This window comes from Paroedura picta, chromosome 6 (genome assembly GCF_049243985.1).
Source record: "Paroedura picta isolate Pp20150507F chromosome 6, Ppicta_v3.0, whole genome shotgun sequence".
Lineage (NCBI taxonomy): Eukaryota > Metazoa > Chordata > Lepidosauria > Squamata > Gekkonidae > Paroedura > Paroedura picta.
In genome coordinates, this window is record NC_135374.1 from 5,629,766 (window position 1) to 5,653,855 (window position 24,090).

The following is a 24,090-nucleotide window of genomic DNA, read 5'->3' on the forward strand; positions in this document are numbered from 1 at the left end:
GGCCTCTCTGCCCTGTGGCTGGCCCTGCAGAGGAACTGGCTGGCCCCTGGGTGAGACGGGAGGCTGGACTGGAGGGACCCTCCCTGGCCTGACCCAACAGGGCTCTTCTGAGGGTCTTCTCAGGGGAAGGCCTCGGCCTCTCTGCCCTGTGGCTGGCCCTGCATAGGAACTGGCTGGCCCCTGGGTGAGACGGGAGGCTGGACTGGAGGGACCCTCCCTGGCCTGACCCAGCAGGGCTCTTCTGAGGGTCTTCTCAGGGGAAGGCCTCGGCCCCTCTGCCCTGTGGCTGGCCCTGCAGAGGAACTGGCTGGCCCCTGGGTGAGACAGGATGTTAAACTAGACAGACGACTAGTATGATCTAGCAAGGTTCTTTTTACCTGAGATCTGTCCCACCGTACACTACATAGAGTAGAAGCTGTGGCTCAGAGGCAGAGCATCTGCTTGGGAAGCAGAAGGTCCCAAGTTCAATCCCCGGCATCTCCAAGTAAAAAGGACCAGCCACTAGGTGATGTGGAAGACCTCTGCCTGAGACCCTGGAAAGCCACGGAAAGGGACCATCCAGGGGGACCATGCCTGAGACCCTGGAGAGCCACGGAAAGGGACCATCCAGGATAAAAGGACAGGGCAGCAGGTGATCTGGGAGACCTCCTTCTGAGACTCCAAAGAGAACTGCTGGCAGCCTGAGTGGACCATTCTGACCTTGATGGGCCAAGGGATTCAGCATAAGGCCCTTTCACGTGCATGAGTTCAACAGGAGCTCACAAATTCCAGAATACCTTCCTTAGGTAAAGCTGCATAATCATTAAGCGGCTAAACAAGAGCAATTAATCTTTTTTATTTGCTCCTTCTTCAATTTGCTGGCTAATAAGCTTTGCTTCCCTGTGCTTTTTTTTAAAGAAATGCTCTTTTACAAAAGACTAATAATTCACTCACTTTACAGCTTCCTCACTAATTATTAACATTTGTTTTTTTTTGCAAGCGGCATGAGAAACTCTTACAGAAATCCTTTCTTCCTCGCTTGAAACAAAAACAGGACCCAAGAATGGTTAAGAACAGGATAGATTACCTTCGGTGTAACTACACTTTTCAATTTATAAGCGCCATAAAGAACCGCAATTTGAGAATCGATATTCCAAACAGAGGAGAAAAGAGAATTGCAGCGAGTTGGAGATCTAATAACTCATTGACCAACAATCTAACCAAATGTGAGATTTCTGCATCGTGATATTACTGTACAGCCCCCATATATTCTTTTAAACACTCCGTACCAAAATATATCTATTCCTGTTCAGAGCTAAAGACGGGATTCAAAAAAACCTTCATTCTGAAATTTTAAAAACCACAAGGAATAAAATACTGTATACTTAACTCCCCAATTCAAAGACCTATAGATTGCTAACCTTTAAGACCTGCAATAAATTTACCAGCGATACCGTACATCGAGAATTAATTTCAAAGCTCTCTCCAAGTTCAGGGCAATAGCTTTAGGAACATAGCCCTCAATTAACACCTCTCCTTCTCCAACCGTCTAATACTTCCATTAAAATTTATGCAAAATAACTTATGACTTTTAAATGATGGTGAATAAACGGTCCTTCTCCAGGTTGCATGCCCCCAAATCTCCAGTGTTTCCCAACCTAGAGTCGGCAACCACACACCAGCAAGACTGCCCTCTGAAAGTATCGTAAAACGGAGACCACCAAACCAACATCTGATCAATAGATCATACAGCTATTATGAAGAAAACCCAAACTTTCAATGGTGTGGCCTATCAGATGAGTTCCACCATCATGTCTCTTGATCAGAAATTGCATGTTCCCTTCCCTTCTGTAACATTACAGGCAGAGATCCACCCACCAGTTCTATTTCCTGACCATCAATAATTAAGTCCTGGCATTACAGCGAAGTCCTAAAATGGCATCTTTCATTGCCCAACTCATAAATCTGCATGATAGACCCTACAGATCAGGGGTAGTCAAACTGCGGCCCTCCAGATGTCCATGGACTACAATTCCCAGAAGCCCCTGCCAGCATTCGCTGGCAGGGGCTTCTGGGAATTGTAGTCCATGGACATCTGGAGGGCCGCAGTTTGACTACCCCTGCTATAGATGGACCTAGTCTTTCAGCAGGTACAGCCGTAGTTCTGTAGTCTCGATCGACTTACTGTTTTTTCCTAACACTGAGGATTTCACAAGACGGTCCTCAAGACTAGAATTTGTTTTCAATATTTACTGATAATCAACTTAATCTTAATAAATATCTCTTGTTCTGTTTCTTCCGGTCATTCCTAGATAGATCTTTTCTGAAGACCCTCTCAGTTAACTTTTTTATGCATAGTTCTTGAGTGCCCTGGTCTTCTTTCCTGTTCTGCATCCTTCGTTACCTCTTCCGATGCGTTGATATCTGCAAAATCTGCAGTCTGCATGATTGAACAGCATAAGACAGAATTTCCTGCAGGGAGCATCGGAGGAGATGTGCATGTAGCATAGTTAGATTAGGAACGTCCGTATATTGCTGTGTCCGGACTGGCTTAATTGGAGGTTTCCTGCTTATTTGAGCGTACTTCCTCCCTGCTTGCCTCCAAAACAGCTGTTGAACAGGAGGAATAACTGGAGACAACAATTAGAACAGCTAGTTAGAACAAGAAGAGTTGGTTTTTATACCCTACTTTTCAGTACCCAAAGGAGTCTCAAAGCGGCTTACGCTCACCTCCCCTTCCTCTCCCCACAATAAACACTCTGGAAGGTAGGCGGGGCTGAGAGAAGTTTTGGGCACAGAGTCACACAGAGTGTTAGACTGTATGGGCCATTGGCCTGATCCAACATGGTTTCTTTTACTGTCTAGGGCAGGGGTGCTCTGCACTTTTGGTAGTCTCTGGTTAATACTCACACAAGAGCCCGCCATGGAAGTCCAGTGGTATGAACTTAAGAGTATCAACACCATGGGGTTGATACAGCTGAGGAAGGGAGAACAACATGAGCCAGTTGGGGTCCCCCAATGGAGAGAAAGGCAGGAAAGAAATAAAGAAAATAAATAAGTCTCTCACTATGCCCCTCGTGTGATTTTGAGGAAGCGGGGGGGGAAACTCTCACCACAGTACCAGACTGGGTGCGGGGAGTCTTGAGTTCAAATCTCCCCCTCAGCTATGAAGCTCTTAAGGGACCCCCCAGTCTGGTCTTTTCTCTCTGCGCCTAGCCTACCTCATAGGGGTGTTGTTAAGAGCAAAACAGGAGCGGGCCGACTCCTGTATCCCACTCGTGTGCCTCAGAGGAGGGGCTGGGTGAGCGGGATAAAAAATGAGATAAAACTCGTTGACATATGGCTTAGAAATGACTCAGGATTTTTAAAAAGCACAAGAAGGGCCAGTCTTAAAAACCAGCCAGATGGTAGCCTGGGAAAAACCCACAGTTGTCATGAATGTTGTCTCGCTCTGGTTTTCTTATTTTCGCAAAAATAGACCGCTGAAATCAGGCAGGCTGCCTTAACCATGTTCAGCCAGTCCACAGGGGAGGGGTATGTGTGTATTTTTATCCAAACCATCCCATTCCTCAATCCAAGCCACAATTCCGAGGGTCCCTAGAATCACAAAGAAGAAGAGCTGTCTTTTTTTTATACCCCACTTTCCTCTCCCTGCAACAGACAACCTGTGAGATAGATAGGGCCGAGAAAGCTCTGAGAGAACTGATCTGTCAGAAGAGCCCTAATAGGACTGTGACTAGCCCAAGGTCAACCAGCCGGCTGCAGGTAGAAGACGATTGGGTTTTTATACCCCACTTTTCACTACCCGAAGGAGTCTCCAAGCGGCTGACAATCGCTTTCCCTTCCTCTCCCCACCACAGGCGCCCGGCGAGGTAGGTAGGACTCGAAGATTGCTCTGGGAGAACAACACTATCAGGACTGCCCAAGGTCACCCAGCTGACCGCATGCGGAGGAGGAGCGGCTCACCGGGTTGGAAGCTGCCGCTCTTTACCCACCACACCAAACTGGAGGCTCACTGGGATTTCAGACTGGCCCGCCTGGAGGTTAGCGACCGTAGAAAAGGAGGCAGACAATGGAGGGAGGGGAAGTTTTACTGGGGTTCTCCCTTTCGAGCGGAAGGCGTTTATTGCAATAGCTTCAGAAGCGGCTGGACACTTTCATTGAGCAGAGGCCCATAAAGGAGGAGAAAAGGGCCCCTTTTCAAATTGATGCTTCTCTCTTGGGTTTGAAGCTTTTGTTCAAGGCACCAGCGGGGAATCCGAAACACGCCTCCCGAAAGCAGCCCAAATTCCTCACGTCAACACAACCTGCCCGGATTGATTCGTCAAGAAAGAAGAGGCTGTTTTCCTTTCTTTGCTTTTTCTTTTTTATGGCCGGCCAAGATAACAGGACTTGCAGAGAGGGCTAAACTTACTCCTTTGATGGGAGAACGGACAACAGAGCGACGTTTATTACGAGCCGCAAACCTCGTATAGACTTTTTGCGTTAAAAGAACTAATTATTACTGGCGTTGATGATTAAGCGGGGGGGGGGGTGATTAGATAACAAGGGAAATCAGATAAAAGGAAAAAAAGAGAGAAACTTTTCTTTTACAATTATAGCATGGGCGATAAGTTCGTCAATTTACTTTATTTATTTATTTGTTTATTTAGATTTCTATACTGCCCATTTCTTTGCAGCTCTGGGCAGTTACAGGCATTTGTCATAAAATTAGAAGCTTCTTTAATTTATTTTTTCACCTTTGTTCCTTTTTGCTATTTTCTTTCCTGTCTTGTATGAGTTTTGGTTAAATTTTATCTTATTTTTCTTTTCTTTTTCCAAAAGCTTTTTTTAAAATTTATTATTTAATTTATCTATCACCACTTTTAGGATTTCCGACTCAGGGTGATTCACAACCATGTATATAAACATACATTATAATGAAAAACAATTTAAACAGTTAAAATCCCTATTTGCTCCAGCTATGGGTCTTGGTTTCTGCCTCCCCATCTCCCACTTGGGGTGGGGGCACTTTACCAGATGGGCGGGAGTTAATTCATTTTTTATATATATTTTTTAAATCTGTTAAACATTGCTGTGATTGGTGTACTGTTTTCTATTGTTCTTGTTACTGTTTTTAGGGGATTGATTTTATGTGACCCGCCTCAAGGGGGTGGCGGGATATAAATTAAAGGAGAAGGAGAAGGAGAAGGAGAAGGAGAAGGAGAAGGAGAAGGAGAAGGAGGAGGAGAAGGAGGAGGAGAAGGAGGAGGAGAAGAAGGAGAAGGAGAAGGAGAAGGAGAAGGAGAAGGAGAAGGAGAAGGAGAAGGAGAAGGAGAAGGAGAAGGAGAAGGAGAAGGAGAAGAAGGAGAAGGAGAAGAAGGAGAAGAAGAAGAAGGAGAAGGAGGAGGAGAAGAAAAAGGAGAAGGAGGAGGAGGAGGAGAAGAAGGAGGAGGAGGAGGAGGAGGAGAAGAAAAAGGAGAAGGAGGAGGAGGAGGAGAAATTGATATTTATTGATGGATTGATTGATTGATTGATTGATTTTTGAGCTTATTGCCTGACCCTCTCGACAAGTCGGCTCGGGGCGGCTTACCAATAAAAGGCAAACAGCCTTTCCAATAATAAATACAATAACAACACTAAAATCAACATTCCCACGCAATCAAACCATAACAATCAAACCCCACGTATGACAAAACAAGGCAGATGGTGGACAAAAAAAAATGACCATATATGGTTGTGTCGACACATCCCACCCTCCCAAAATGGCCAATGACGGGCCCGGAAGTGGCAGGAAGGGGAATGGCTCTGGGTAGGCGTGTCTACAGCTATGCTTCCCAACCATAGACTGCATAACGGGGGCTTTTCTGGGGTTTCTTGAAACACCCGTCATCTCCCGTCGATCTACTTTACTGTTCACACTCTTTTGGCCATCTCAAAAAGTTACACAACACAAACCCTCTCTATCAAGACGTTCACTGGGAAACCTTCAGCCCAGGGGTCTCCAATCTTTTGCAATCTACGGTCAACTCTGGGATTCTGTCACAGGGTGGCGGGTGCAACCACAGAAGGGCGGCCACAGGAGGTGGAGCCAACCACAAAATGGCTGCTGAAAGAGGCGGAGCCAGCATGAAAGCGTCAGGGAGCAAGGTTATGAATACAGCTAATAATAACTTTGACGAGGGAGAGAGAGAGAGAGAGAAAGAGAAAGAGAGAAAGAAAGAGAGAAAGAGAGAAAGAAAGAAAGAAAGAAAGAAAGAAAGAAAGAAAGAAAGAAAGAAAGAAAGAAAGAAAGAAAGAAAGAAAGAAAGAAAGAAAGAAAGAAAGAAAGAACCACACAAGATGAAGCAACACAGCCCTTGCTTCGGAGGACAGTTCCTTGGAGGTCGACAGAGAAATTCCGGCTGTGTGGATCTTCAAGAGAGAATTGCTGATTCGAGTCTTACATTTTAATGGTGACAACAAAGGGAAACAGAGAACGAGAGAGCAGGATACATGCAAAATTAATTAATGACGGGGAAGACATACCCTCAACGAACGTCTTCTTATCAAACTAATTGCCAGCACTGCCATTTCTAAGGCAATTATTATAGAACAAAAACTAAAATAAAGCCAAAGAGATACAGGGTTCCCCCCCTCCTTCCTTCCTTCCTTCCTTCCGACCTTTACCCCCTTCCTCCCTCCCTTCCTTCCTTCATCTCCCTCTGTCTCTTTCTCCCCTTCCTTCCTTCCTTCCTTCCTTCCTCTGTCTCCCTCGGTCTCTTCCTTCCTTCCTTCTTGCCTCTGTCTCCCTCTTTCCTTCCTTCCTTCCTTCCTTTCCTCTGTCTCCCTCTCTCTTTCTCCCCTTCCTTCCTTCCTTCCTTCCTTCCTTCCTTCCTTCCTTCCTTCCTTCCTTCCTTCCTTCCTTCCTCTGTCTCCCTCTGTCTCTTCCTTCCTTCCTCTGTCTCTTCCTTCCTTCCTTCTTTCCTCTGTCTCCCTCTGTCTCTTTCTCTCCTTCCTTCCTTCCTTCCTCTGTCTCCCTCTGTCTCTTCCTTCCTTCCTCTGTCTCCTTCTGCCTCTTCCTTCCTTCTTTCCTCTGTCTCCCTCTGTCTCTCTCTCCCCTTCCTTCCTTCCGTTCTCTCCCCTTCCTTCCTTCTGTTCTCTGTCTCCTTCCTTCCTTCCTTCCTTCCTTCCTTCCTTCCGTTCTCTGTCTCCTTCCTTCCTCTGTCTCCCTGTCTCCTTCCTTCCTTCTTTCCTCTGTCTCCCTCTGTCTCTTCCTTCCTTCCTGTCTCTTCCTTCCTTCCTTCTTTCCTCTGTCTCCCTCTGTCTCTCTCTTACCTTCCTACCTTCCGTTCTCTGTCTCCTTCCTTCCTTCTGTTCTCTGTCTCCTTCCTTCCTTCCTTCCGTTCTCTGTCTCCTTCCTTCCTTCCTCCCTCCCCCCCTCCCTCCCTTCCTTTTTGCCTTAGACTTTAATCTTCAGAGCTACTTTTGAAGACACGGAGAAGAACCAGGCTCGGTAAAGTTCCGGCCTTCTGGTGGGCAACCGCAGCCAGCCCAGGCCCACCCAGCTGCCAATCTAAACTCACTTGGCGTCAAAAGCCCCGTGGCCGAGCGCGAGAAATCCAAGCCTCCCTCACGCGGTAATCAGTTCTGTGGCTGGAGAAGGAAATGAGAATTTCCACCACCCGAGACGTCTGCTCATATCGCTTTCCAGGTCGCAAATTTATTTCCTTTCCCTAAACGGGAGGTGGAATTAGCTTCATAACCAAAAAGGAATTGGGAATTTGTGTGTTTAAATATATTTTTTTAATTTTTTTATAGAATCCTGGCTGCCGCTAGCTTTCAAATTCCTGCTAGCCGAGCATGACCCAGACTTTGATTGCTGAGGAGCATTTCTGGATTAAGAAGTACAGGCTGGCTTTTAGAATCAGAGAGAAGGAAGGGACCTCCTGGGTCATCTAGCCCAACCCCCTGCACTGTGCAGGACACTCACAACCCTCTCGCTCATCCACTGTCACCTGCCACCCCCTTGAGCCTTCACAGAATCAGCCTCTCCGTCAGATGGCTATCCAACGTCCGTTTAAAAATCTCCAAAGATGGAGAACCCACCACCTCCCGAGGAAGCCTGTTCCACTGAGAAACTGCTCTGACTGTCAGGAACTTCTTCCGGAGGTTTAGATAGAATTTCTTTTGCATTAATTTCATCCCATTGGTTCTGGTCCGTCCCTCCGGGGGCAAGAGAGAACAATTCTGCTCCATCTTCTACACAGCAGCCTTTTAAATACTTGAAGATGGTTATCAGATCCCCTCTCAGTTGTCTCCTCTCCAGGATAAACAGACCAAGCTCCCCCAGCCTTTCTTCATATGTCTTGGTCTCCAAACCCCTCCCCATCTTTGTTGCCCTCCTCTGGACACGCTCCAGTTTGTCTACATCCCTCTTCAACTGGGGTGTCCAAAACTGAACACAGGACTCCAAGTGAGGCCGAACCAGAGCAGAGTAAAGCGGTACCATCACCTCCCTTGATCTGGACATGATACTCCGCTTGATCCAGCCCAAAATCCCATTTGCCTTTTTAGCCACCGAGTCACGCTGCTGACTTATGTTCAACGTATGGTCTACTAAGACTCCTAGATCCTTTTCCCACATGCTCCTGCCAAGACAAGTCTCCCCCATCCCATATTGGTGTAGATGGTTTTTCCTACCTAAATGCAGAACTTTACATTTGTCCCTATTGAACTTCATTTTATTTAGTTTAGCCCACTTCTCAAGCCTACCAAGATCATCCTGTATTCTGACTCTATCTTTCATTGTGTTTGCTACCCCTCCCAGTTTAGTGTTGTCTACAAGCTTCACCGTGATGGTGTAAGAGGAGACCCGAGCGCTGATTCACGCAGGTCTGCGATGGGCACCCTCCTCTATCTTTAGCTTACAGAACAATTCACCAATTTCTTGTAGCCCCCCAGGCAGCGTCTTTGCAGCATACAACTCTGGAATTACTGCCTCAACTGGTAGGTGTGTGTCTGAAGGTGCAAAAGAGCCTCATAAAGACTTGTTAGGCAGACAGGTAGGTCCAAAGCCCCTCAAGGCCTCTCTGTGCCTTTACTAACTTTTCAAGGTTAAAACCTTCTGGGGCTGGCCTTCTTCTTGTGCCAACTCTGCAGGAGCTGCCTCGTATCTACACAGGACGGGGACTTTTTTGTGGTGGTTCCCTAGGCTCTGGAATATCCCTTTCGACAGGAGGCCTGACCGGGCCACTCACTGACAGCATAGCCATGGATCGATAAAGAGAATTCCATTATAGTCGGAGAGCATTTTGTGGCAGCAGACATGCAGTCTGAAGCTCTGCCCATGAGGCTGGGAGTTCGATCCCAGCAGCCGGCTCAAGGTTGACTCAGCCTTCCATCCTTCCGAGGTCGGTAAAATGAGGACCCAGCTTGCTGGGGGGTCAACGGTAATGACTGGGGAAGGCACTGGCAAACCACCCCGTATTGAGTCTGCCATGAAAACACTGGAGGGCGTCACCCCAAGGGTCAGAGATGATCCGGTGCTTGCACAGGGGATACCTTTACCTATTATAGTGGGCCTTTGTGGGTTTATGAACTGATTCCCCAAAAGTTGATTTATTTTATTTTGAGTCAGGTTTTATTTGGAGAACTGTGGTAGGGATGCCAGCCTCCAGGTGAGACCTGGAGATCCCCAGGAATTACAGCTCATCTCCAAACTGCAAAGATCAGTATCCCTGGAGAAAATGGTTGATTTGAAGGATGGCTTCTAGGGCATCGTACCCCACTGTCGTCCCTGTCCTCTCCCAAAAACTCAACCCTAAACCCCCAGCAAGAGGGAGAGAGAGAAAGAGAAGGTTATTTTGCTGCTTTCAATGGCCTTCAGTCACACTGGATTCAAACCCTAGAGGTTTCTTCTTTTGCGTTGCTACTTGAATTGAATTTACAGTTTAATTTGATTTATGTTAATCGTCCTGAATTTTAAACATTTATTGTGTTCTGCCCCAAGTGCTTTGGGAAAGGGAGGGTGGGGAATAAATCTATAGAAGATGACCCCTGACAAGGGATCTAGGGTGCTGTATTTTTAATCCAAGCCAATGTGACATATCTGGACCAAAAAGAAAAATGTTCCGTGGCTTTTTGTAAAGGGAAGAGACGACCCAGGGAAGCGCCAAAGCGATATTAGAGTTGACGCTTGGTGCTCACGATGCAGAATGTTTTCCTCACTGCTGCCAAGCATTTATCGGGGAAGGGACAGAGAAATAAGCTCACAAATTCCCCAAAACATTTAGGGACTGATGAAGATGAGTAGCCATGTGAGTCTGTCTGTAGCAGTAGAAAAGATCGAGAGGCCAGAAGCACCTTCAAGACTGACAAAATTGGTGGCAGGGGATGAGTTTTTGGGAGTCACCGTTCACTTCCTTAGATCCAGTGAGAATGGGAGTCCATCTCTCCTTATACCTCCAGGCTGACAGATCCCCATTCGGTGTGGCCCAATGGGGTGCCTTCCCTGGAGGCAGATCAAGATGGATAGCCGTGTGAGTCTGTCTGTATCAGGAGAAAAGAGCCAGAGTCCAGGAGCACCTTCGAGGCCAACCAAATTGGGGGCAGGGGAGGAGTTTTTGGAAGTCACCACTCACTTCCTTAGATCCAGCGAGAATGGGAGTCCATCTCTCCTTATATCACAAGGTCGATAGATTTCCATTCTGTATAGCTAAATGTGGTGCTTCCCATGGAGATAGAACAAGATGGGTAGCCATGTGAGTCTGCCTATAGCAGTAGGAAAGATGAAGAGGCCAGGAGCACCTTCAAGACTGACAAAATTGGTGGCAAGAAGACAGAGAACATAAGAAGAGAAGCCCTGTTGGATCAGCCCACCCAGCCCAACACTCTGTGTCCTACAGTGGCCAAAGCCCAGGGGCCATCAGGAGGTCCACCAGCAGGGCCAGAACTGCAGAAGCCGTCCCACTGTGCCTCCCCCCCAACACCAAGAAGACAGAGAACTTAAGAGGAGTCCTGTTGGTTCAGGCCAGTGGCCCGTCCAGCCCAACACTCTGTGTCCTACAGTGGCCAAAACCCAGGGGCCATCAGGAGGTCCACCAGAAGGGCCATCTGATGTTCCTTTCCACCACAGCTGAATATACCCAACGTACTATTTATGCACATCCATTTCCCCCTCCAAACAAAACAATATTTACAAACTGTATGGGAATTCAGCATCAGACACTGTATAAAGCTGGACGGTTAAACCTCGCCCCCAAACCCAATGTATCCCGGCCGCCTTCGGGAGCCAGTTTTCTCTGGAGCAACTTTGCCCATCATCTTGAGCAAGGGAATTGCAGCTGACAGGCGGCAAAGCTGGTGGGATTTGGCCCACCTGTCAAAAGCGACTGGAAATCTGTCGCACGCTCCAGCCGTTATGTACACCGGGGATCGGTCCGTATGTCACCGGATCCTGGCATATGCCAGCCCAACATCCCAGAATATTTCACTTGCTTCAATTAAAAAAAAAAAAAACATCTCACTTATGGTCCATATTTCTCCCCGATGGGGGCCCCAAGGGACTCGTGACGTTCTGCCTCCTTTTCTCCTGACGACAACCCTGAAAGGTAGGTCAGGCGGACAGTGAGCGACTAGCCCAAGGATACCCAATGAGAGGAGGGATTTGAACCCGGGCTCAGAAAAGGTGGCGAAGACGTGGGTGCAGACGTCCCTTAGGGAGAGGGAGTAGGAGCAGCTTGTTTGGAACACTTTCAAAGATGCCATTTACACAAAGCCCAGAAACTTATCTTACCACAAGTCTCATTCATTCATTCATTCATTCATTCATTCATTCATTCATTCATTCACTCACTCGATTTTTAGTCCACCACTCTCTAAGACGCATGGCGGGTTACAATATAAAATCCCGATAAAACATATAAAACCTCATCTAGTCCCATAATAATGCTGACAGGACAAGAAGAAGAAGGAGGAGGAGGAGGGTTGGTTCTTATATGCCGCTTTTCTCAAAGGAGTCTCAAAGCAGCTTACAGTCGCCTTCCCTTTCCTCTCCCCACAACAGACACCCTGTGAGGGAGGGGAGGCTGAGAGAGCCCTGATATTACTGAAGAAGAAGAAGAGTTGGTTCTTATATGCCGCTTTTCCCTACCCGAAGGAGTCTCAAAGTGGCTTCCAATCGCCTTCCCTTTCCTCTCCCCACAACAGACACCCTGTGAGGGAGGGGAGGCTGAGAGAGCCCTGATCTTACTGAAGAAGAAGAAGAGTTGGTTCTTATATGCCGCTTTTCCCTACCCGAAGGAGTCTCAAAGAGGCTTACAGTCGCCTTCCCTTTCCTCTCCCCACAACAGACACCCTGTGAGGAAGGGGAGGCTGAGAGAGCCCTGAGATTACTGGAGAAGAAGAAGAGTTGGTTCTTAGATGCCGCTTTTCTCTACCTGAAGAAGTCTCAAAGCAGCTTATAGTCAACCGGATTCACAACCCTTCCCTGGTCCGTCCATCCCCATCCACCCCCCTCCAACTATTCACAAGCCACCCACGGCTGCCCCACGCCTCCCCTTGCAAAGCGATTCATACACCCCATGGCTTCTCGATTAACCAAACAAAGGAGCCGGCCTCAGGATCCTGCGCTCCTCACAGAAGCTGCAGCTGGGGGCAAACCGGCAGTGCGCTATTCCCCAAGCCCTCATCAGTGGGAAGAAAAATGAAGCTCGTTTCCTGTACGGCCCACAAGGGCCCATCGGGAGCCCGTTTTCTATGGGGGTAGAGGCCCCTGCTCCTTCTAGGCACTGCCACTCACTCCCTATAGATTTCATGCCTTCCCCAACCTGTCCTTTCCCCCAGTGAGGCGTAAACCTTCTCCCACATGCTGTACCGCAGCACTAGTGAAATCCATCAACCAAGACAACATCGACAATATCGTGTGGACTCAGTTAGCTCGGGCTGGGCCAGCTTGGTGTAGTGGTTAAGTGCGGCGGCTTCGGATCTGGCAAGCCAGGTTCGATTCCCCGCTCCTCCGCTTGCAGCCACCTGGGTGACCTTGGGCCGGTCACAGTTCTGATAGTGCTGTTCTCACAGAGGCGTTTTCGCAGCGCTCTCTCAGCCTCAGCTACCTCGCAGGGTGTGCCTTGTGGGGAGAGGAAGGGAAGGCGAATGGAAGCTGCTTTGAGACTCCTTCGGGTAGAGAGAAGCGGCATATAAGAAGCAACTCTTCTTCTTCTTCTTCAGTAATCTCAGGGCTCTCTCAGCCTCTCCTCCCTCACAGGGTGTCTGTTGTGGGGAGAGGAAAGGGAAGGCGAATGGAAGCCGCTTTGAGACTCCTTCAGATAGAGAGAAGCGGCATATAAGAAGCAACTCTTCTTCTTCAGTAATCTCAGGGCTCTCTCAGCCTCACCTACCTCGCAGGGTGTGTTGTGGGGAGAGGAAAGGAAGTCGATTGTCGACCGCTTTTGAGACTCCATCGGGCCATGAAAAACGGGGTATAAAAAACAACTTTTCTTCTTGATCTTCTTGCCAATTAAAGGTGCCTCAGACTCAAACTTTGTTCTGCTGCTTCAGGCCAACGCTGTGACCCACCGGAATCTATTTTAAAGAATAGCCCATCTAGCGTAAGGAGTCGTCATGAGTGTGCAATCCTGATAAGGTATTACAATTTTTTTGTTCCATCAAGTTGCCTTAATACAGGGGTAGTCAAACTGCGGCCCTCCAGATGTCCATGGACTACAATTCCCATGAGCCCCTGCCAGCATTCACTGGCAGGGGGCTCCTGGGAATTGAAGTCCATGGACATCTGGAGGGCCACAGTTTGACTACCCCTGCCTTAATATGTCAGAATTCCACCCCCCCCCCTCCCAAACACCACAGAGCCAGCTTGCTGTAGTGGCTAAAACTGTTCGCTTCTAATCCCCCCACTCCTCCTACACTTGCAGCCATCTTGGTGACCTTTGCCTACTCGCAGTCCTGTTAGAGCTGTTCTCACAGAGCAGTTCTGTCAGAGCTATCCCAGCCCCACCCACCTCACAGGATGTCTGTTGTGGGGAGAGGAAGGGAAAGTAACCATAAGCTGCTTTGAGACCATTTCAGTTCATGAAAAGCACTGTATAAAATAACCCCAAATCTCCTTCATTTTCTTTTTAATGCCCTCCTGTCGACCCTTCTTGAAGGGCGATACGCACGTATCCCAAACGCACATCTCTGCCTGTGTCACTCTGGAATGGTATAAACCAATAGAAGGCATCTTTACACTGCAAATTTTGCTAGGACATTCGGATGACATACAGCATCCCAATCCTGTCCAAAAACCAAATTATTTTTTATATAATTCCCTTCTTCCTGCCAACTATAGCAGCAAAACTGCCCTTAAAGGAGCAAGATCGGGCGCTCTGACACATTTAACGAGGCGGAAGAACGTGGCCGAGAGTTTCAATAATTTTATTATTATTTTGTCAGTTGTGTGTGTTTTCCGTACGGAATATCGGCCCGATGCACCCAATGCGCATTACGTACTGCTGATCTTCCTGACAGCTGATCTCAGGGATGTAATAAACTAAAAAAAAAAAAAAAAAAACCCTTACATACAGTGCTGCCCAAACAATTCAGGGCACTAGAACGGCCCATGGAGACAAGGAGAAATGTGCAATGCTAGGAAGCAATGCTGCTACCCAGAGAAAGATGCTTAAGGTTCTCATCCCGAACCATGTCCCTTCTGCAGCTTCTGCACGTGAAGCTGAGCCCTGAAAGGCACACAGCTGAGCTCTGACCTTCGCCAGGGCAGAAAACAACGATACAACCAACCGAGGAGACTGGCAGAAATTCCAGGGGGCAGATCGACTTCCCGACCCCCACCGTGCAGAAATCTCAAAAAGCCACCAGAGTCCTCAATCCTGGGGGGGGAAATAATCCACAATCCAGTAAACCCAAACCGGGAATAACTGGAGATATGTCTGCTTAACCACCCTCAAGGAAATACACCTGCTGACAACCCCCCCCCCCCCAAAAAAAACACTAGATCAGCCTAAACCAGGGGTAGTCAACCTGTGGTCCTCCAGATGTCCATGGACAACAATTCCCATGAGCCCCTGCCAGCAAATGCTGGCAGGGGCTCATGGGAATTGTAGTCCATGGACATCTGGAGGACCACAGGTTGACTACCCCTGGCCTAAACAACTCAGGCACATGGTGAGAAGGCGGGACATGAAGGCGTGGCCATTTCTCCTGTGCCCAGAGAAATGCTGACCTCCACCTTTGGGTCAGGAAGGAATTCTCCTCCAGAACAGACTGGCCTGGGGAATGTGGGAGTGTTTTGCCGCTTTTGGGAAAAAGGAGTCCTTGGACATTGGGCCAGTCACAGTCATGTTAGAGCTGTTCTCATAGAACAGTTCTGTCAGAGCTCTCTCAGCCTCCTTACAGGGTGTCTGTTGTGGCGAGAGGAAGGGGAGGCGATTGTGAGGCACTTAGAGACTCCCTTGGGTAGTGGAAAATGAGGCATAAAAACCAACTCTTCATCTAGTGCAGAGGGTTGGACTAGATGACCCTTGGGGATCCTAGCCGTTTTATTTTTGGGATTTACAACCGGCCCCTCTCAAAACCGACTCGCGGCGGGTAACAACGACAATCCAGCAATGAAACCCCATTAAAACCCCAATCGACAATATGACAACCACAAACACATCGCAAAACTTCATACGGGGAAAGACCTTACGAGGACAGCATAGGGAGAGACCAACCTGGGTCAAGATGCCCGACGTGAATATCAGATTTCAATGTTTCTACATCAAGTGCTGGCCCAGACCGGGATGACCCCAGGCCAGCCCAGTCTCATCAGATCACAAAAGGTGAGTAGGGTCAGCCCAGGCCAGTATTAGTATGGGAGACCACCAGAGAAGATTAGTCAGCCAGAGGCAGGCAACCTCTGTAGATCTTCTGCTGTCATGTGGACCAGGGGTAGTCAACCTGTGGTCCTCCAGATGTCCATGGACTACAATTCCCATGAGCCCCTGCCAGCAGGCAGGGGCTCATGGGAATTGCAGTCCATGGACATCTGGAGGGCCACAGGTTGACGACCCCTGATGTGGACCACCCCGGTTAGCCAGATCTCAGGAGCTAAGCAAGGTCACCCCGGCTAGTATTTGGATGGGAGACCGCGACATCTCTTGCCTTGACTAGGATGGTCCAGACTAGCCCCGATCTCATCGGATCACAGAAACTAAGCAAGGTGAGTCCTGGCTAGCATGTGGATGGGAGACCACCATGTCCACGGCTCCAGACCATCATGGTTGAACCTCTCCCTTGCCCTGAGAAACCCCCCGGGGAGGCCTGGCCATCAATCAGTTGCAAGTTGCGGGCCCGTCCTCCCTTCCCTATCCCAAGCCGAGGGGAGAGGCAAGGGGGTTTCCTGGGGGTGGGGGCTCCCCCATCCCGGCCATCCCCCCACAGTCCCCCCAGGGCAGATCAGCGGCTCCATCCCTTTAGGGGTCTCCCCCACCCCAGCAAGAGAAGCCTGGGCAGGGCTGCGGCTCCGGGGGGCGAGGCGAGGCTCGCCTGCGGCCGCTCCCGGCTTGGCGCGCGTTGGGAACGCGGCGCCCGGCGTGCGGAAGGTCCCGGGTTCGATCCCCGAGGGAAGGGCGGGTGCGATTGACAGGCCGGCGCGGGGAAAGGGGCCAGCCAGCCAGCCAGCCGCACCCCCAAGCCGGGCGCCCGGCAGGGAGCCGCCCCTCCACCCACCCACCCACCCACCCACTGCGGCTGGCGGGGAGGCAGCCTCCCGATCCCCCGCAGTCCCAGCTGCTTGACTCACCGGCGGCTGCTGCTGCTGCTGCTGCTGGTGGCCGGGCTGCTTCCCCACGCGGCGGCTCCTCCGCCCGCCCCTATTGTTAGCCGCCAGCCGGAGCGCCGCGCTCGCCGTCTCGGCCGGCCGCGGGGAAGGGAAGGGAAGGGAAGGGGAGCAAGGCAAGGGAGGGGAGGGGAGGGCTGCGGCGCCCACCCCGCCTCTCCCATTGGCTCCCCTCCCGGGCCACGCCCCCGCCGCGTTCTGAGGCCGCCCCTTTTTTCGGAGGCGCAAGATGCCCGGGCGGCGCACGCGGGAGGCGCTGGGAGGCTTTCTCCTACCGGGTGCCAACCTCCCGGAGGAGCCTGGGGGATTTGGCCCGGAGGGGGAGGAGCCTGGGGAATGCAGATCCTCTGCAAGAGCCCATCTGCTCGCCCTAAGGGGCTGAAGCGCATGAAACTGCCTTTTCACCGGCGTCAGAGCCTTCCTCCAGCAGGGTCGGTGTTGCCCACCCAGGCTGGCAGCTGCTCTCCAGGGTTTTGGGGAAAGAGGTCTGGAGAGGCTGGGGATTGAACCGGGGACCTTCTGCAGGCCAAGTGGGCACGGCCCTTTCACCATAGTCTTAAGCAGAGGGGTTCCACTGCCTCTATTGCCTGGCCCCTTTCAGCTGGAGATGATTCTGCCAATAAAACAGGTGCTTAATGCGCAGCCCCTTCCCTGTGCATCTTTCTGACTTTCCCAGCCCCTCCTGCCTGGTCCTTTCAACTGCAGATGCTGGGGGTTGTACCAGGGGGCTGCTGGCTGCCAAGCAGAGGCGCTGGCACTGAGCCATGTCCCTCCCCCACCCCCAAATCTCAAGGACTTTCCAACCCAGAGTTGGCATCCTTAAAGAGAAACCAAGCAGAACAAGTTGAGGATTTTTAGAAGCTGGAAGCATATCAACTGTAATTCCCCAGGCAATGATGTCATGCAAATTATACGCCAGTTTGCAAAGTGTGGGATTGAAATCAAGGTGCTATTTTTGTTCATAAATTCTTTTCCCCTTTTTGTTCTTGTCTTGCATAACACTCTCTCTTGCCTCTTATTGTGTGAAGCTGCGGTTTTGTACCCCCACTTTTGATTATCTGAAGGAGTCTCAAAGTGGCTTACAATCACCTTCCTTCCTCTCCCCACAACAGACAACCTGTGAGGCAGATGAGGCTGAGAAAGCGAAATGCTCCATGAGAACAGCTGCATCAGGACTGTGACTAGCCCAAGGCCACCCAACTGGGTGCATGTGGAGTAGGGAATTACACCTGGCTCTCCAGATTAGAAGCCACCACTCAGCACCAGCGTATACAAGTTTGAACATGACAGAAAGCTGCAAGGGTGCCAGAGGTTACTAATTAAGTAAAGCCCCACAAATGGAAGAGTGATTTCGTTGTGTATCTGCATGAGTTACAGTTCTGGGCATCCCTCCTTCCAGTCAGCCTCTGCTTGAGGTTGAGTAATTCTCTCCACAGCTCTGCCTTTGGGAATATATAATCCAATTCCGCTGACTTCGGAGACATAACAGACCTACCTGGCAAGGAGGTTGCTTGTTACAACTCAGCATGAATCACAGTTCTGGGCTTTCGGCTTTGCAGTCAGGAACCACACATGAATACATGGAGTGTCTTTTTCTCACTCAGACCATTAATCTTCCAAAGTCAGTATTTTCTACTTAGATTGGCACCAGCGTCTGAGGGCAGAGGTCTCCCATGTCAGCTACTGCATGGTCCTTTTAACAGGAGATGTGGGACTTGCCTTATGGTGAGCAAATGCCCTCCCACTGTGACTGGTTAGTCATGCACATGAAAATGGCAGAGGCCCCTTTGAGATTCAGTCATCAGAATCATGCAGTTGAAAGGGGCCATCTAGTCCCACCCCCTGCTCAGTGCAGGATCAGCCTCAAACACCCAGGAGAAGGATCTGTCCAGCCGCTGCTTGAAGACGGCCAGTGAGGGGGAGCTCCCCACCTCCTTAGGCAGCCCATTCCAGGCTGAACTAGACTCCTAGAATCCTAAAGGGGGCAGGGGCCATGCAGGCCATCTAGTCCCACCCCCTGCTCAGTGCAGGACAAGCCTGAAGCATCCCGGAGAAGGATCTGTCCAGCCGCTGCTTGAAGACCCCCAAGCAAGGGGGAGCTCCCCACCTCCTGAGGCAGCCCATTCTACAACTGAACTAAGTTTCTTTGTCAACTTCCTCCACTCCATGCATCAATTGATAAACCTCTCTCATGCCCCCCACCCCCATAGCCATCTGTCTTCTAAATAAAAAAGCCCCAGCCTCTTCAACCTTTCCTCCAAGGGAAAGTGCTCCAACCCCCTCACCATCTGGGTTGCTCTCCTCCGGACTTTTTCCATCTCATAAAGATGGAAGGGACCTCCAGGGATCATCTAGTCCAAGCCCCTGAAGAATACAGGACATCCACAACTACCTGCCCACCCACAGTGACCCCGATTCCATGTCCAGATGATGCCCCCCCCCGCCCAAAAAACAAAAAACAGAATCCCTGGTCAGTCTGGTCTGGAGGAAATTTGTCTCCCGACACCAAAGTGGCTCCAGACTCGTAGTTAGACATGCACCTAGTAGGGTTGCCAACCTCCAGGTAGGGCATGGAGATCTGATATTATAAGTACACTCACCTCACAGGGTTGTTGTAGCAGGGATAAAACAAGAAAGGGGGAAAGGGGGTAAACCACCTGAGCTCTTGAGAAGAGAAGCTGGGCATTTATACCCTGCTTTTCACTACCCAAAGGACTCACAAAGCGGCTTACAAACATCTTTCCCCTTCTCTCCCCGCAACGCGCACCCTGAAAGGGTCTGAGAGAGCTGTAGGAGAACTACTCTGCGAGAGAACAACCCTCAGAGGAATGTGACTAGCCCAAGCTCTCCCTGTTGCTGCATGTGGAGGAGTGGGGAATCAAGTCCAGATTAAAGTCTACTGCTCTTAACCATTGCACCATGCTAGGTTATTGATAAGTCATGCATTGGGCTAAATAGATGGGTTCCTTAGTCCCTTCCTTAAAGGAAGATCATCTAAAGATCATCTCCACCCTGGCCCCCACCTGGTGGAACGAGCTCCCAGAGGAGATCAGGGCCCTGACGGAACAGTTCTGCAGGGCCTGCAAAAAGGAGCTCTTCCGCAAGGCATTTGGTTGAGGTTGACCCGGTTGAACATGAGGTTGAACATGGGTTGAACATGAACATAAACTAAGGAAATCTGCTGAAGATCCCAGGCCCAAAGGAAGGCAGACTGGCCTCAGCCGGGGCCTTTTCAGTCTTGGCCCCGGGCTGCTGGAGCAATCTGCCAAGAGAGCTCATGGGCCTGTGGGACAGTTCAGAGCTGTTCAGGAATTCCTGGCCCTACCCCTGGAAACTGAGGGAAGAACCGTCCTTGAAGGAACTCCCCCCCCCCCATATAGAATCTTAGACTAGTTGGAGGCAAACTGAATTACAAAGGTTTTACTATGATAATATGTTTGATATTTTATTACGTTGTTTGGTTCTTGTGTTGGGGGAGGCATCACCCGGCATGGATCAGGGTCACTGGGGGGGAGGCAGGTAGGTTGGACTAGATGACCCTGGGGGTCCCCCTTCCAACTCTGTGATTCCTTGATTCTACTTGCTCTGAGCGTCTAGGAAGGGCAGGTAATAAGAAGAAAGCTTTATTTTACAGGCCCGTTCTTGGGCAGGATAAAAATGAGAAGGACAGAGCAATAGGGCAGAGTTGGCAGCTTGTAGACTTTTAAAATAGAATACACTATAGGATTAGGACTGCAATTTTCACTTCCTGCAGGTGATCGTGAAGGCATATTGGGGCGCTAGCCGAGTTGGCCGTGCTTCTTCCTTACTAGCAGTGGGGATTGTTGGAAGCCCTGGCTCATGCCTGCATTTGTGGTTGTGTGTGTGTGAGAGAGAGAGAGAGATTGTTGTTTGCTATCAAGTCACAGCCAATATATGAGAATCTTGCAATTTTTCTCCAGGCCAGACTGGCCAGAGATTCTGGGGGTTTTTTTGGGGGGGGGAGGCATTCTCTGGACATGGGACTGAGGTCCCTGTGGGTGAGCAAGTAGTTGTGAATTTCCTGAATTTTGAAGGGAGTTGGACTAGGTGACCCTGGAGGCCTCTTCCAACTCTAGAATTCTATGGTTCTCAAACAGACATTCAGGGGTGGTTGGCTGTTGCCTCCCTCCAAGACACACCTTGGGCATACTTTGGAGGTCTCCCACCTGAATGATCACCCAAGCTGACCCAGCTTCTGAGATCTTATGAGAATGGGCTAGTCTGGGCTATCACAGTTAGAGGGGGGGAGAAAAAGAGGGGGGAACTCAACCCCAAAATACACCGATAATGTTGCAAGGGTCAAGCTACCTCAAATAAAATATTGTCAACATATGCATTTCCTATATGGTATAAACAATGGTGAAGATTTAAATCCGAGTGGGAAGGAGCCATAGAGGCCATCTAGTCCAACCCCTTGCTCAGGGCAGGATCAGCCTCAAGCATCCAGGAGAAGGATCTGTCCAGCCGCTGCTTGAAGACGGCCAGTGAGGGGGAGCTCCCCACCTCCTTAGGCAGCCCCTTCCACGGCTGAATTAGACTCCTAGAATCCTAGAATGGGAAGGGGCCATGCAGGCCATCTAGTCCCACCCCCTGCTTAATGCAGGATCAGCCTCAAGCATCCAGGAGAAGGATCTGTCCAGCCGCTGCTTGAAGACCCCCAGTGAGGGGGAGCTCCCCACCTCCTTAGGCAGCCCCTTCCACTGCTGAACTAGACTCGTAGAATCCTAGAGTGGGAAGGGGCCATAGAGGCCATCTAGTCCCACCCCCTGCTCAGTGCAGGACCAGCCTCCAGCATCCAGGAGAAGGATCTGTCCAGCCGCTGCTTGAAGACGGCCAGTGAGGGGGAGCTCCCCACCTCCTTAGGCAGCCCCTTCCACTGCTGAACTAGACTCGTAGAATCCTAGAGTGGGAAGGGGCCATAGAGGCCATCTAGTCCCACCCCCTGCTCAGTGCAGGACCAGCCTCCAGCATCCAGGAGAAGGATCTGTCCAGCCGCTGCTTGAAGACCCCCAGTGAGGGGGAGCTCCCCACCTCCTTAGGCAGCCCCTTCCACTGCTGAACTAGACTCGTAGAATCCTAGAGTGGGAAGGGGCCATAGAGGCCATCTAGTCCCACCCCCTGCTCAGTGCAGGACCAGCCTCCAGCATCCAGGAGAAGGATCTGTCCAGCCGCTGCTTGAAGACGGCCAGTGAGGGGGAGCTCCCCACCTCCTTAGGCAGCCCATTCCACGGCTGAACTAGACTAACAGAATCCTAGAGTGGGAAGGGGCTATGGAGGTCATCCAGTCCCACCCCCTGCTCAGTGCAGGATCAGCCTCCAGCATCCAGGAGAAGGATCTGTCCAGCCGCTGCTTGAAGACTGCCAGTGAGGGGGAGCTCCCCACCTCCTTAGGCAGCCCCTTCCACTGCTGAACTAGACTCCTAGAATCCTAGAGTGGGAAGGGGCCATAGAGGCCATCTAGTCCCACCCCCTGCTCAGTGCAGGACCAGCCTCCAGCATCCAGGAGAAGGATCTGTCCAGCCGCTGCTTGAAGACGGCCAGTGAGGGGGAGCTCCCCACCTCCTTAGGCAGCCCATTCCACGGCTGAACTAGACTAACAGAATCCTAGAGTGGGAAGGGGCTATGGAGGTCATCCAGTCCCACCCCCTGCTCAGTGCAGGATCAGCCTCCAGCATCCAGGAGAAGGATCTGTCCAGCCGCTGCTTGAAGACGGCCAGTGAGGGGGAGCTCCCCACCTCCTTAGGCAGCCCATTCCACGGCAGAAACTACTCTGACTGTGAAAATTCTTTTCCTGATATCTAGCCAACACCGTTCTACACATAGTTTAAACCCATTCTTGCAGGTCCTGTCCTCTGCTGCCAATGAGAACCATTCCCTGCCCTCCTCTAGGAGACAACCTTTAAAAGGCTTAAGGATAGCAATCCTGTCCCTTCTCCGCCTTCTCTTCTCTAGGCTGAATGTCCCCAGGTCCCTCAGCCTTTCCTCGCAGGGCTTGGTCCCCTTGCCCTGGATCGTCCTCATTGTTGTCCTCAGCACCCTCTCCGTTTTGTCCATGTCCTTTCTGAAGTGAGGCCTCCAGAAATACACACAGGGCTCCAGGCCGGGTCTGGCCAACGCGGTACACAGCAGGACTGTGACTTCTTGCGATTTCAGTACAATGCCGCTGTTGATATGGCCCAAGACTGCGTTCGCCTACTTTGCCACCACATCGCACAGATATATGAATTACATCATAGGGTTGCCAAGCCGAAAATACATCTTAAAGTATTAGCAACAAGCTTCTGTACTTAGCAACTGGATGCATTTCCTTGAGTGTATTCTTCAAAACGAACTATTGTTCTTCACAAAGCCCTTGAAAAGGTGACTCCACCTTCATGATGACCATTGTTTTCTCGGAGAAAGTCACAAAAGAACTTTAAAAAGCGCTCTTCACAGAGGGCTTTGCAAAGTCACTTGATACCTAATGAGACAATTGTTTCCCTTGAAAAAAAAAATAAGCGCTTAAAAACAGGTTGCAGGCTTCCAGTTCTTTCCTCAGAAGTATGTTATTTGCTGTGCCAGGGAGTTGGATTTGAAATGCTTTTTCGTTTCTCTCCAAAGGTGTGCAGACCAAGGACGCCAGTCTCCAGCTGGAATTAGACCTGATCTCTACCCCGCTCTGAAGATGGCTGCTGTGAAGGGTAAACTCTCTGGCACGACCCCCTCATGCTCTCCCTCTCTTCCCCAAATTCCGCCCTCCCTGGCCTTCACCCTCCAGGAACTCCCCAACCTGTCCTGAACCTGGTTCTCCCAGCACTGCTCTGCTTAGATGAAGGTCACATGTCCATCCAACTTGCAGGAGGCTGTCGTGTCCCGATACTTTTTCAAAGCCGATTTACTGCTGGGTGCTCTTGCAGGCAAGGGGTTGGGCGTCCTAATGGGTGAATATAAAATGCCAAAAGGGCATCACTGGCAGAGGATTGTCATTTTGACATCGCAGAAACTGCAGGGTCTCTAACCCTGTCTTGACTGTTTTCCAATTAGCTAAGGGCAAACTCCTCTTTTGAAGGGATGTCGGTCTCCCTGCTCCCATCAGCAGTTTTCTCACCTGCCCTTTCTGACTTCCACTGATGCGGTTTCCTTGAGCCTTCTCTCTCTGGGCACGTCTTCCGAGGGCCGTTAGGGTGCTCTTGGTGGATCTGGATATTCAAAACGAAACAGCAAACGTGCATCATGTTGGAAAGGAAGGACTCTGCGCTGTCCCCGGCCTGCCAGCCTCCAAAGGGAAGCCGGAGATCTCTTGCTGATTGGTTAAGAGT

At 50.3% G+C, this 24,090-nt stretch overlaps 1 protein-coding gene across 1 annotated transcript in view; it reads right to left on the reverse strand.

The window, feature by feature from the left end:
* PAK1 (p21 (RAC1) activated kinase 1) overlaps window positions 1-16,881 on the reverse strand; it is an 81,989-nt gene extending 65,108 nt beyond the window's left edge. The window contains exon 1 of the mRNA XM_077341268.1: window positions 16,736-16,881. The gene's annotated coding sequence lies outside the window, so the exon portion shown is untranslated. The remainder of the gene's footprint in view (window positions 1-16,735) is intronic.
* Window positions 16,882-24,090: the final 7,209 nt, after the last annotated feature.